Source organism: Cupressus sempervirens, chromosome 11 (genome assembly GCF_028749045.1).
Source record: "Cupressus sempervirens isolate cs-2001-9-10 chromosome 11, ASM2874904v1, whole genome shotgun sequence".
Classification (NCBI taxonomy): domain Eukaryota; kingdom Viridiplantae; phylum Streptophyta; class Pinopsida; order Cupressales; family Cupressaceae; genus Cupressus; species Cupressus sempervirens.
The window spans coordinates 747,485,671-747,499,933 of NC_143128.1; positions in this window are offsets into that span (position 1 = coordinate 747,485,671).

Below are 14,263 nucleotides of genomic sequence, written 5' to 3' on the forward strand. Positions count from 1 at the left end.
TTCACTAAAATCATCCACTTTTGAAGAAAACTTATAATGTTATTTTGAGAGCCTAAAAACTACCAAATTACTATTATAATGTTGAAACCCCTCCATACCTTCATTGCTGAATCATTCATCCACAATCATATTTGATTATCACTCATCCATTTGGAGCTTGAGCATATCATGAGCATACATCCACTATCCATTAGGGACATAGTTTCATCATCATGAGAAGCACTTGAGGAGTTTACCATCTTTGGTCTACTTTCCTCAATTTTGTCTTCTTTGGTCCTATCTTAAGTGTTTACTCATTTTTAGTATTGAGAATACTTTTTATAGTTTAGTGTTTATTTTAATCTACTAAAATAGGTGATACAAGGTTAGGGGCATTAAATTACCTCAAACAGGGCTAAAAAATGGGAGATGAGTGATGCTGGTCCATAGGGCTATAGAGCGCTTTGAGAGCTTTTCGAAAATGTAAACGGTTTGTCAATCGGAGCTACGGTTCAAAAGTTATACCTCTCAGAAGTTCAGTTACCATTTTTGGATTCTTCCAATTTTGCGTCGACTTCTAATGTGACTTCTAGAGCCTTCTATTTGGTTGGTGGATGCCTACTAGCACTTTCTAGAATGTATTCCTAATCCTTATCCCTCTGGGGTCTATTTAAGGACATTTTTGGCATTGTAAAAGGTAGTTCGGAGTGGAGTTTGAGAAGAGGTACTGGGAGAAGGATTTATCTCCAGATTTATACTATTGTAAGCCCTTAAGGCATGTTTTGGAGTTTGTTTCTCTGCACTAAGTGTACTAGCATATTTTCATAGTTAATGAAATTTTTCCTTTCCTATTGTGTCCATTCTGTACTTGGGTTGTGTCCCCATCAATATATCCAATAAGTTTTATCCAAAAGAAGTTACAAATAATTAACATTTTCACTGTTAAATTATTGTGATAATTTTTTAAATTTTTTTTTAATTTTTAAATCTAAATTTATTTCTTAGTAGGCAAAAAACCATTAAAAAAAACATTACAATAAACATGGTAATATATTTTCAACAATAAATATAACTTCACTATTTCTTAATTTCATTCTATTTTAAAAACATATTTATTAGTTAACTAAATATTTATATATTTTTTAGATTTCTTATATTACTTAAAATCATTTAAAATTAGTTGAATAAGAATATAAATCTTATAACTTTAATGTAAAATCATTAGTAGGCATAGCTTTGTAAAATTTCTATGGTCAATGCTAACCTCGATTACATATTTCGCTTCTAAATTTGAAAGACTTTAGGAAGTGAAGCTCTATCTTCTAAAATTAGGGGAATTGAGACCCCTCAATACTTCACCCTTAGCCAAATATCTTCAACCTATGGCTCATGCCTTAGTAATATATTGGATGCAATATACATATTCTCTTTCACAATACAGAAAATCTAGTTTAAAGATCAATCTATAATTAATAAAAAAAATGCCTTTCTAGGTATATATATATATTGTTGGTCCCAACCATAGGTCAATATACTAAAAAGAGGGGCTGGGAGAGGGGGGGGGGGGGGTGGGTGGGTGGGGGCGGTGGGGAGTGAATCAATATACTCACTATTTTGAACTTTTTAACTTCAGATCATACTCCTCACTTATCTTATGTGCTAGTGCTAGCTAAAACTTAACTGATAAGGGTTAAGCAAAAACACATCACATGAAAATAAAAACTACATAACTTGATGAAGGGTGCTCCCCTTAATACCATAGACACATAAATAAATAAATAAATAATAGTAATTAGAGAGAACAAAATGTAGGCTTCTTATTATCTCCACAAATGTGGAACTATAGAAATTTTAAATACAATATGTAAACCCACACAGACACCTTCATTACAAATAATTTTGAACATAGAGCTACGAACTATCACCTAGAGTTGTCCTAGACAATGTACATGCATTCCTTAAATAGACATCTTTACACCACTTGGGAAGTTTCTAGACATCAAACCCTAACCTTTAAGACTAACTAACTCTAAAATAACATATAGAGTCAGCCTGATGCACCTTTGACATTTATTTTGGAAATTTTGGTCAGCCTGATTTTGGAAGGCCATAACTTTTGTAGACATCAAACCCTAACTTTTGACGTACAAGTCTCAACTTGTGCAAGCTCCAATCAATGCCATTTTAGAGCCCATCTTGGGCCTCTAAGGTCTTCAATGGCAAGCTTAATTTTTTTATACCAATCTTGCACACCAAAAACATGCAAAAAATTCATGAATACTCATGATATGGTATTGAGCCTCAATTAGTTGGATGATATATCCAAGACGAATAGCCACCTCTAAAATTAGGATATTCCACACTCATATGACCAACTTAATAAGTAGCAAGCCTTTATAAACAATTAATCTACACTGAGACAACCCTTATTCAAGAAAAAAAGGGAAATATTTTTGGGTGATGTGAGGTTTCTCTTACACCATGGATGCTCCTGCATTGGACACCTAGGGTAATTTCAGAAGTGACCTCGTCACATCTCAAGTTTTTAGAGAAAAACCAAGGTGGTTAACCTCCCCTCTTGCTTGCCATCATGAATCTTCTACTAGCCTCCCTTTTCATTTGACCAAGTACTCTTCATAAGTTCTATTCCTTGTACTTTTTCTAACATGATTGTTCAATATCTCATCAATCTCCTTTTTAGATGAACTAGTTGCTAGAATTATCCATTGTGCTTTTGAAACTTCATCACCATTACCTTCTTCATAATACTCTATCAAATATGAAATTTTAAATACTCATGAAATATTTAGTTCAATAGGAAACCCCACTTCATACGCATTTCTAAAATCATTTTTTCACTATCTTGCATGATCCAAAATTCTTCATTTTCAACTTATTATATGTACCCACTAGAAAATGCCCATTTCTCAAATGAACCATGACTTCATCTCCAATTTGAAATTCCTTATACCTTTAATATTAGAAGGCATACCTTTATCATTTAAAATTAGTTGAATAAGAATATAGATCTTATAACTTTAATGTAAAATCATTAGAAGGCATAGCTTTGTAAAATTTCTATGGTCAATGCTAACCTAGATTACATATTCCACTTCTAAATTTGATATACTTTAGAAAGTGAAGCTCTATCTTCTAAAATTAGGGGAATTGAGACCCCTCAATACTTCACCCTTAGCCAAATATCTTCAACCTATGGCTCATGCCTTAGTAGTATATTGGATGCAATATACATATTCTCTTTCACAATACATAAAATCTAGTTTAAAGATCAATCTATAATTAATAAATGAAATATGCCTTTCTAGGTATATATATATTGTTGGTCCCAACCATAGGTCAATATACTAAAAGGAGGGGCTAGGAGAGGGGGGGTGGGGGGTGAATCAATATACTCACTATTTTGAACTTTTTAACTTCAGATCATACTCCTCACTTATCTTATGTGCTAGTTCTAGCTAAAACTTAACCGATAAGGGTTAAGCAAATACACATCACATGAAAATAAAAACTACATAACTTGGTGAAGGGTGCTCCCCTTAATACCTTAGACACACAAATAAATAAATAAATAATACTAATTAGAGAGAACAAAATGCAGGCTTCTTATTATCTCCACAAATGTGGAACTATAGAAATTTTAAATACAATATGTAAACCCACATAGACACCTTCATTACAAATAATTTTCAACATAGAGCTACGAACTATCACCTAGAGTTGTCCTGGACAATGTACATGCATTCCTTAAATAGACATCTTTAAACCACTTGGGAAGTTTCTAGACATCAAACCCTAACCTTTGAGACTGACTAACTCTAAAATTACATATAGAGTCATCCTGATGCACCTTTGACATTTATTTTGGAAATTTTGGTCAGCCTAATTTTGGAAGGCCATAACTTTTGTAGACATCAAACCCTAACTTTTGACATACAAGTCTCAACTTGTGCAAGCTCCAATCAATGCTATTTTAGAGCCCATCTTGGGCCTCTAAGGTCTTCAATGGCGAGCTTAATTTTTTATACCAATCTTGCACACCAAAAACATGCAAAAAAACCATGAATACTCATGATATGGTATTGAGCCTCAATTAGTTGGATGATATATCCAAGACGAACAACCACCTCTAAAATTAGGATATTCCACTCTCATATGACCAACTTAATAAGTAACAAGCCTTTATAAACAATTAGTCTACACTAAGACAACCCTTATTCAAGAAAAAAAGGGAAATATTTTTGGGTGATGTGAGGTTTCTCTTACACCATGGATGCTCCTGCATTGGACACCTAGGGTAATTTCAGAAGTGACCTCGTCACATGTCAAGTTTTTAGAGAAAAACCAAGGTGGTTAACCTCGTCTCTTGCTAGCCATGATGAATCTTCTACTAGCCTCCCTTTTCATTTGACCAAGTACTCTTCATAAGTTCTATTCCTTGTACTTTTTCTAACATGATTGTCCAATATCTCATCAATCTCCTTTTTACATGAACTAGTTGCTAGAATAATCCATTGTGCTTTCGAAACTTCATCACCATTACCTTCTTCATAATACTATATCAAATATGAAATTTTAAATACTCATGAAATATTTAGTTCAATAGGCAACCCCACTTCATACACATTTCTAAAATCATTTTTTCACTATCTTGCATGATCCAAAATTCTTCATTTTCAACTTATTATATGTACCCACTAGAAAATGCCCATTTCTCAAATGAACCATGACTTCATCTCCAATTTGAAATTCCTTATACCTTATTTTCACATCTATCTTATCGTTATACTATGTATTCATTTTTGAAATGTGCTTTCTCACCTTCACATGGATATTCTTCAAATGTTCAACAAAATCTTTTGCTTCAACACTATTTATCTCTCATTTATCCAACCACCTCAATTCATAATTTTTTTTGGGTTTTTTCCCATATATAATCTAGAATGGTGATTTATTGATAATCTTATATATAGAATTATTGTATGCAAATTATATCTATGGTAAAATTAGATCCCATCCCTTTGTTTTATCTCCAATCAAGCATCTGAAAAAATTCCCCAAACTCTGATTCACAACTTTGGTTTGTCCATCAGTCTGTGGATGATGTGATGAACTGAACTTCAAATATATCTTCAATTTCTTCCACAAAATTTTCCAAATATATGAAACAAACTTGGTATCTCAATCTAAAACTATACTCTTTGTTAGAACTTATAGTCTCACCACTTCTTTGAAAAAAACTTCACCACATGAATGACATCATTGGTCTTCTTATATGGAATGAAATTTTCCATTATTGAAAATCTATCAACCATGACAAATAAAGAATCATTCCTTTGGTGTCCTTGGTAAACCAAGAACAAAATCCATATTGACATCTTCCCATAACTTCTCTAGTATACGTAATGGTTGATAGAACACAATATTATGCTTTACTCCTTTTTCTATCTAACATACTCTACAACTCTACACAAACTTATTCCCATATTGCTATAATTGTGGCCAATAATAATTCTTAGCAACCAAAGAAACATTCTTATCTCTCCCAAAATGTCGAGCCAATCCTCCACCATGCTTCTCCTTGATGAGATTATCTCTCTTAGAACTTCTAGGAATGCACAATTGACATCCTTTAAACAACATGCCATCTTGGATTATAAAATCTAACTAATTTGTCCTGTCAAGTATAATAGGTTTTGTACAAGCCTTCTAAGCTTTAGAAAAATCAAGATCCTTTGGATACAAATTTTTGAGATCCTTGAACCCAACCACCTCAATCTACATCTATGTTAGTAAAAACTATCTTCTACTAAGAGCATCTACAACTCTGTTAGAATTCCCACTTCTCTATTTCAAAAAAAAATGTATAACTCTACAAAAAATCAACCCACTTCAAATACCTTTGGTTCAAAACAAACTCCTTGGGAAGAAGATAGCATCTCCACTTCTTCAATGCCTAAACTATAGAATAAAATTCTTGATCATAAATAAAATATTTTGTTTTAACATCATTCAAAATTTCACTAATATAAGTAATGCGTCTACCTTCCTAGCTCAAAAACACTCCTATTGTAGTACCACTAGCATCACAATCTACTTGAAACACCTTGTTGAAATATAGAAGTGTTAAAACATGCTGCTCTGTAACTTTCTATTTGAATAGATTATAACCCTTATCTACTCGTATAGTCCACTTAAAGTATTTATTATCTCCTCTCATTGTTTTAGTCAAAGGTCCTCAAAAACTACTAAAACATCTAATAGATTTTCCATAAAAACTAGCTATTCCATGAAAAGATTTTACCTCAGTCACACTCCTCGGAGTAGGCCATTCGAGGGTAACCTTCACTTTCTTATTGTCCATTTTTAGACCTTTTACTAAAACTAAAAATCCTAGCTACACCAACTCCTTCTTCATAAAACTATACTTCTTTAGATTTAATATAAACTTTTCTTCCCTCAACTATCTAACACCTTATGTATATGCATCACATGCTCCTCTAATGTATTTCTAATGATCAAAAGAACATCTAGGTGAACAATGAAAAACATACCTTGAAACTCCTTCAGTACCTCATTCATGAGCCTCATGAAAGTACTTGGTTCACTGGTTAACCCAAAATGCAAAAAATCATGAACCTATTTGTTCACCTCTTCACTTTCTACTGGTGTAATTCTGTGTGTTGCCTTATTTGGAGAACTAGATCCTAGGATCAAGTTTTTCTAGTGATTGATCTTCTTCACTAAGAGTAATCCATTAGTTACATTATTTGACACAGTATCAAGAAACTCTCCCAACAAATCTACAACTTTTATAGACACCTCCTCTATTTCTTCTTTACCACTTATTGGGATTACAATGAAACACATATGCTCACACTTCATACATTTGAGAAAATCCTTTCCATCCACAAAACATATTCTGCCAGCACTACATACTAGGGTAAACTTAAGAAGTCCCCCTCTAGAAAAATATATAAATTATTGGCAAATCTTTCATTATTTTGAAAAACCAAATAATTTTTATCAGTGAATCTTTAAATTTTCTATTGGAGATTATTTTGGAATCATAATTTTTGAGTAGAAAATATTGGCAAATCTCAATAATAATAGGAAGTTCAATAATCTTCATGGAATATTAAAAATCAAAATTGAAGATATTTTATCTCATGGAAATTATTAGGATAATTACATTATATTTTAAATCAATAGTGAAAACTAAATATTGGAAATATATCCCTAAATTCACTAATGATTATGATAATTATTGGTGAATTAATTTTAATTTCTTTGATAATATATAATATTAAGGCGAATCAAGTCTAATCATATATCTAATATTGTGGTGAATCTTTTGGTTTAATTTTTTTAATAAAATAAATCATTGAGAAATTTGAAATATTTTACAACTAAATTTAATTAAAATGTGGCAATTTAGGTTGCATTAAATCTTAAATTATTAGACAAATTACTACCAAAAATTTGCAAAATTTTGATTATTCACCACTAAAAAATACCCTACTACATACATTTTCTTCTTTCTCCTTCAACAACTTCAACTTATGTTTCACTCCATCCTTTGTTAGAGTGTATGTATTTTCTCACCCATCATGTACAACATGCCTAACAAACTTCCATGGCCTACCCAACAACATATGACATATTTCCATAGGTATGATATAAAAAATCACTTCATCCTAGTAGCTTCCGATCTTGAACTTCACTAGGCACTATTCATTGACCATGGCCTTATAGTCATCTTGCACCTAGGTAATACAACATGGACATGGGTGTTTCTACCTCTTGAGATTTAACTTTGTGACCATATTTTCAATGCTTCCACCATCAATGATCACATCACAAAACTTATCTTCAAATTTGTACCTTGTGTGAAACAAACTCTTTCATTCTCTCCACTCACCAAGACTCTTTTATTAACTAGGACTTATCCTCTTTCAACATCTTCAAAATGGGATGATTTGAAATCTTCTTCAAGATTTAATACTTTTTCCTAGCCTTCTGTTCTTTGATCTATCCTTCTTTGGCATTGGGAACATTCAAATTCTCTACACTATTATTCTATGTAGTGAAAACATTTTCCATAGAAGCCTCCTCTTCTGTATCCTTGCCCTCTTCCTCTTCCTCTCTTTTATCTTTATTATTTTGATCATGGAAATGATTGCAGTTTCTTCCCCTCTAATTCTTATTGCTAATTTTAGCATCATCCTTGTTATCTAAACATAATTTTGGCCTTCATAAGATCGTCCATGGCTACCTCTTCCACTATTCTTGTTAATCAAACTTCTTGTTGAATTTTTCCTCCACTCTTAGGGAAAATAGTATGCCTCTTAAATACTATTCATTTATACCAAAATCACCTCCTCCTAAATGCTTGGCCTCAACACATTAATATATTAGGTGACTTTATCCTTATTATCTTCTATATGCTTAGTTCTGATGAGAACTCGATAGATCTCCTTAATATCCTCCTAGGTAAATCTTCCTACTTGCTTCAACCTTTCCATTTTATTTAATAGGTCAAACTCATAATCCACAAGAATGAGTTGTCACTTCAATTTATCTATCATATGATACCATCTAGTGCTTTTTTCCTTCCCTCTTCTATTTCACTCCAGTTGAATCTCTTACCATAAGATTTTAGCATGTCCCTTCAGTTTCACCTATTCAAACTTGACCCTATTAGGATTCTCAACATCATTATGCTAAAAGTATTCCTCCAATTTATTGATCCAATTGATCAACTCCTCTAGGTTAAGATTTCCTTAAAATTTAGGAACCTCAAACTTAGGTCTTTTTCCAATCTTGGAGTTGCCCTTGAAAAGTCTTTCTTCTTTTGGGTTTGGAACCACCTCTTCTTCACCATTTTCTTCTTCTTTGCCTTTATCCCACTTTCATATCTTATTGTAATATTAATCCCTTTGTGCATCTATTCTTCCAATTCTTTCATTTTCCTCTAGAGGGCTCTAAAACCCTCAACTATAACATCTACAACTCTCCAACCACACCATCTTTGTGGAGAAATTTTAAAACTTTGATTGAAACCCTAGTGCAAGCTGGCTCACAATTGATGATATTTCTACACACTCAACCAAAACCATGGTCTTGGTACAATTTCCTCATAGTCAATGTTTTTTTTTATGTTAGAAATATAAAATACTGAGGGGTGGGGGGGTGTGAATTAGTATTATACAAACTTTTTCCCACAAATGAATATTGTTAATTACTTTTTAACTTGTATATGAAAGTAAACCAACAACTTTGAATATTAAATATAACCATGAACATAGAGAACTCATAAAACCATTATTTTTTAATTGGGGAAATCGTATCCAAGGAAAAACCTCGGTGGGGATGATACCCACTAGATGATTCACTAAACAATAGGATCCTATTAGGAGTCGATGAAGTACATATAGTGTCTCGAGTTCTTGTTAGAGGAATAGGCCTTACTAGAAGCCTCAACCTTGTTAAGAGTTCTACAACCCTATTAGGATTTGGTAGAACAAATGCAATGTATGCAAGAAGAGCCCACTACCCTAACATGCAATTATACAATTCAATTCTTTACAAGAATAGGTATATACACAATACTTTCTATTTGATGTACTTCACACTTACTCTAATCAAATATCAGGTGTAGTTCACATATTGCACATATCTTTCACTTGTATCTCACACTTATCTTTGTAAGATAAGATCTTTAATTATTCCTCACATCTACATGGTTCTTTCTCAGTCGGCCTTCATGTCTTCATACACTTGAAATAATATAAAATAACTTATGGAATAATATCCACATAGTTGACTCATCATGATGTAGTAATTATTTTATCACCAAAATAATTCTTCAAGTCATATAGTCTAATTCTCTACTATGCTCTTTTTTTCTCTATTAAATACTCATACTGATATTTTAACCATATCTCGCACTGTACTGTCTGTATATACCTACGTACTGGTATGCGTCATCATAACACTATCATAGAGATTTTCTTACCTAGACATGAGCTAACTCTCAATGCATTATTCGCACACATCACATCTTCTCTATACTATTGCAAACTTTCTAACACTTAGACAATTTTCTATCTCTAAATGCATAAATGGCATGTTGAATACATGTTGCAATAAATGAAACCCATCAATATATCTATCTGACCATATTTCCAATAATATCCCCATTTGGAATTGATGGCAACATTTTGGAAAATTGACTAAGTCCCAAAATGATTTCATACATAGTAAAAAAAAAAAGAGTAACTACACAAAATTGCCTTCAAAACACACCAATTTTATTCATGTTTTGATGGATCATCACATTCCTTATATCTTGTTTACATTGATACATGAGTACATAAGTGTACTCCCCCTTACACATACAATATACAACTATACAATTTTCCTACTGCATAATACTCCCCATTTGACATCAATGGAAAATGGGTCAAAAAAAAATTGTATCAACAAAAATTGGGTGGTTAATTACTGATCAACTTGATATGTTGGAAAAGAAATCTGTGTATACAAGTTTTAGTCTTTCCACTTCCCTCTTCTAGTTCTCCTTTACTAAATCTGAATTACTAATTAGTGCACATAGTGCATAAGATGCCACTTCAACTGCACTCAAGTCAATATAGGTAAATTTATCATAGGAATTCTTGGCTACAAGACATTCCTCCAATTGCCTCTGTAAAATGCTAATCTTTGCCAAAAAAATTTATCTAAGACTAGAGTATCTCTTAGGTTCCTTCTCCTTATCAAATTCCAAGATTCTAATCACATCATGTATCTTCTCAACTTCTACTTTATAGTCCTCAATACTGGTCTCTAAGAGATATAGCTTAGTAGTGAGTGTTTCAAGTTCACTCGAGTTTCCCTTTATTTGACTGTCAAAATTAGTCAAGTACTTGTATGAGAATGCACATTGTCCATACAATCTCTTACTTTTATCATTTTTCTTTCTTAGTTCTTGATGCTTTTATCAAGTTCTTTCAAATCATTTCTCACATTAGTGCATACTATATCAAACAATGATGCATCATGCTTTGTGCCTGTCGGCTGATCAACTTAATACCTTAGTAACAAAGGATTGTGCATCCTTTCATAGTGATTCTATTGTCAGATAAAATCATATGTTTTACCTAAAATAGTATATTGACTTCATTTATTTTGTCAATCTAGGAGTGTAAACTTGAGATGGTGACTGCAAAGTATATGCTCTAAATCTTCTTTAAGTCATTACAACTAAAGCAAAGACAATGCTGAAGGAAATCTATGCTAGAAACTAAAACAACAACTTAACTTAAATATTAAGGTAATGCTACAAATGGTAAACTTATCTATGCACCTATGCTACAGTAACAAATCACTAATTCTTTTATTAATGGTTGTAGGAGCAAAAAAATTCTTACTTAAAAACAATAAGGAAATGAAATCTATTCTAACAAAACAGTTCACTCACCAAGTGGCCCCCCTTGGATGAGTGAATAGAAAAAAAAATGAAGATAAGAGAAATAAATTTGAATGGTGCATTCTATTCATTCATGATAAAAAATTACACTTGATTAAAAACAATAACACACTCTATTTCTATGAAAATCAACTTATTCTATTCTTCTTCTATAACTATGCTCAAAGCTACATCAATCATTATTTAAAGGAGACTACAACTACTTCTTAACTCTATGATCACTCCATTAATGAGGATCAATTACAAACTCATAAAGTTTAAAACAAAAACATTATTAACCACAAATAAATCCTTTAGGAATATAGAAACTTTTGGAAGCTACATTCATGCATCATAACAACAGAAAGCAATAAATGTTTTACTCCACTTGCAAAGGTTTAGAAATCTGGTTGGCTTTGACTTTAGTGCTAAGGTTTTGATCTTTGAATATCCATGTCAAGTACCTATAAAAAAATCAATGCACACACAATTTCCACATAAATATATTTATTTTCATCATCACCATTAGAGAAAATATGTAAAGTTCAAACTACCACTCTTGCAGATCCTATGGCTACAAGAGGAAAACTACCCAAAACATAGCATAGATGGGAAAAAATTTATCAACATGTAATACTACTTCATTGTATCATTTTTTTCCATAAATTCAAGAAAATATAACATATTTAGACTATCCATACTTCCACTTCATGTCTTAACATATATATAACATATACATAAAAACATAAGCTCGTCTTCTTAAAACCATAAAGTCAGGACTATTTTTGCAAGAAAAATGTTTGAAAATAAGATAAAAATATCTTTAAATGATGGCCTTTTAGAGGCCTATCATTTCCCCCAACTAAGCCATTTTTTGTCCCCAACAACCATAAAGTTTTTGATTCTAGCCCAAACTCTCCAATCACTAGTTATCCTCTCCCCTATTTCATTCTCAACATAGTCAAAGTATCCATAATTTATCTTGAGACATATCCATCACCAAACTTCTACTATCATATCATGATCCTCTGTGTTGTCATTCACTGCTAGTAGTGGCCATAGGAGAATGAGAGGTTGAGACCTTAATGGGAGCTAGTATTTGCACTGACTCCTTCCCAAATCGATATACCATAGAATTCTAATAGTAGAATGAGTTAAATTTTGATGAGATTGGGGTTCTCTTATCTTTAGGTCATGTGGCATCAGTGTCCACCTCTATCTTGAACCAACAATTTTTTTCTCAACATCTTGAGATGAGTGTTACTCCCAATCTTCAAAGGCTTTTTCTCTAACCAAGCATACTTTATTAGCTCCACTAGGGTTACCTATAATAGAAATCCAATCTAAAAATGTTAGTCTAGATTTTTGAACTTCTAGTCTCACGAGAAGAGGAATTGTCATTTCATTTTCCCTATAAGTTGCAACTTGATGTTCCTTACTTATCTCATTTTGCATCCAAGATATTACTTCTCTCAACTACACATCTCCTATATAAAGGAGTGAGTTCAACTCTATGTCATTAGGCACTACAAAATTATGTAGGTATAATTCACACAATAAATTCTTCAAAGGAATTGGAACAAACTAGAATGTGTCATAAAACTCATGTGGAGTTGCAATAGCAGCATTAAATCCTTCCGTAATTATTGTCAATTCGAAATTTACAAGCTCTTCTTTGAGAAATAATGCATAAATAACCAGTGTTGTGATCTACATTCCATCAGTTTAGGAATCAATCCCATGACATGTTCAATCCTCCTTTTTTAAATTTCATTTTGGTCTGAGCTCTACTTTAGCTGATAGCTTTGTTAATTAATAACATGTTTAAATTTTTCTCTTTTCAGCTTCCATTGTGCTCTTTCCCATAAAAATTGTTGGAACAAATTGATCCCTATAGACAAGGGTGTAGACAAAGTGGTGGTGACAATAGTTCTTCGTTAAAAATGTCTATCCAATCAGATGTTGGATGAGGAATTTTTTTGGCACTTTTTGGTGTGGAGTATTCTCCTTTTCTTATAACAAGTTTTGTCACCACATTCTCTTCTTTACTAGATTCATATGTTGCTTTAGCTAATGTATCTAGTCCATCCTAATTGAGTTTTTCTATTACTTCTGTAATAGTTTCTTGCTTAAATTCTAGGTAGTCCTCAGAAGGAAAGTCTTTTGAATTCTCACCAATATATTGCATAATAGGACCTTTTAAAAACTCCTTAGATGATTTAGGTTTGTCAAAATCCTTATCACTATCAACAAGTAAATAATTAATACTAAGGTCAACTTCAAGTTGTGGACCCTGGTTAATTCACTTATTATCACTAGCTATATTTTGTTGTAATTTTCCCTCTAAAGAGGACTCCTTCACAAACTCAAAACACTCTAGGTTAACCATTGGAACAAAGGTTTTGGTAACCCTATTTCCTTCAGAAAGCCTTGTAATTTTTTAAGTATAAGGTGTATATAGGCATGGAGGATTATTTCTTTTCCTCTTACTTGCAGTCATTTCTACCATAGGTTCTTCAAAAGGTTTTTCTGAAGTTTCCTCCTCTTGTGAGTGCAGGGTTTCATTAATATTACTTTCATCATTAGGTTGTTGTTCTAATTTTTCTTCTTCTGATTCCACAATTTTAACTTTTCCTTCCTTAATGGTAGACCCAGTTTTTATAGTCTATGGGGTCTTGGGGGCACTAACAACTTCTCTATTTTTGTTTTTCCTTTTTTTCTAGAAATAGAGACGTCAACTTTATAAATCCTCCTCCTAGTTAGTCTAGAATTAGAGGGAGAGGCTTTAGGAACATT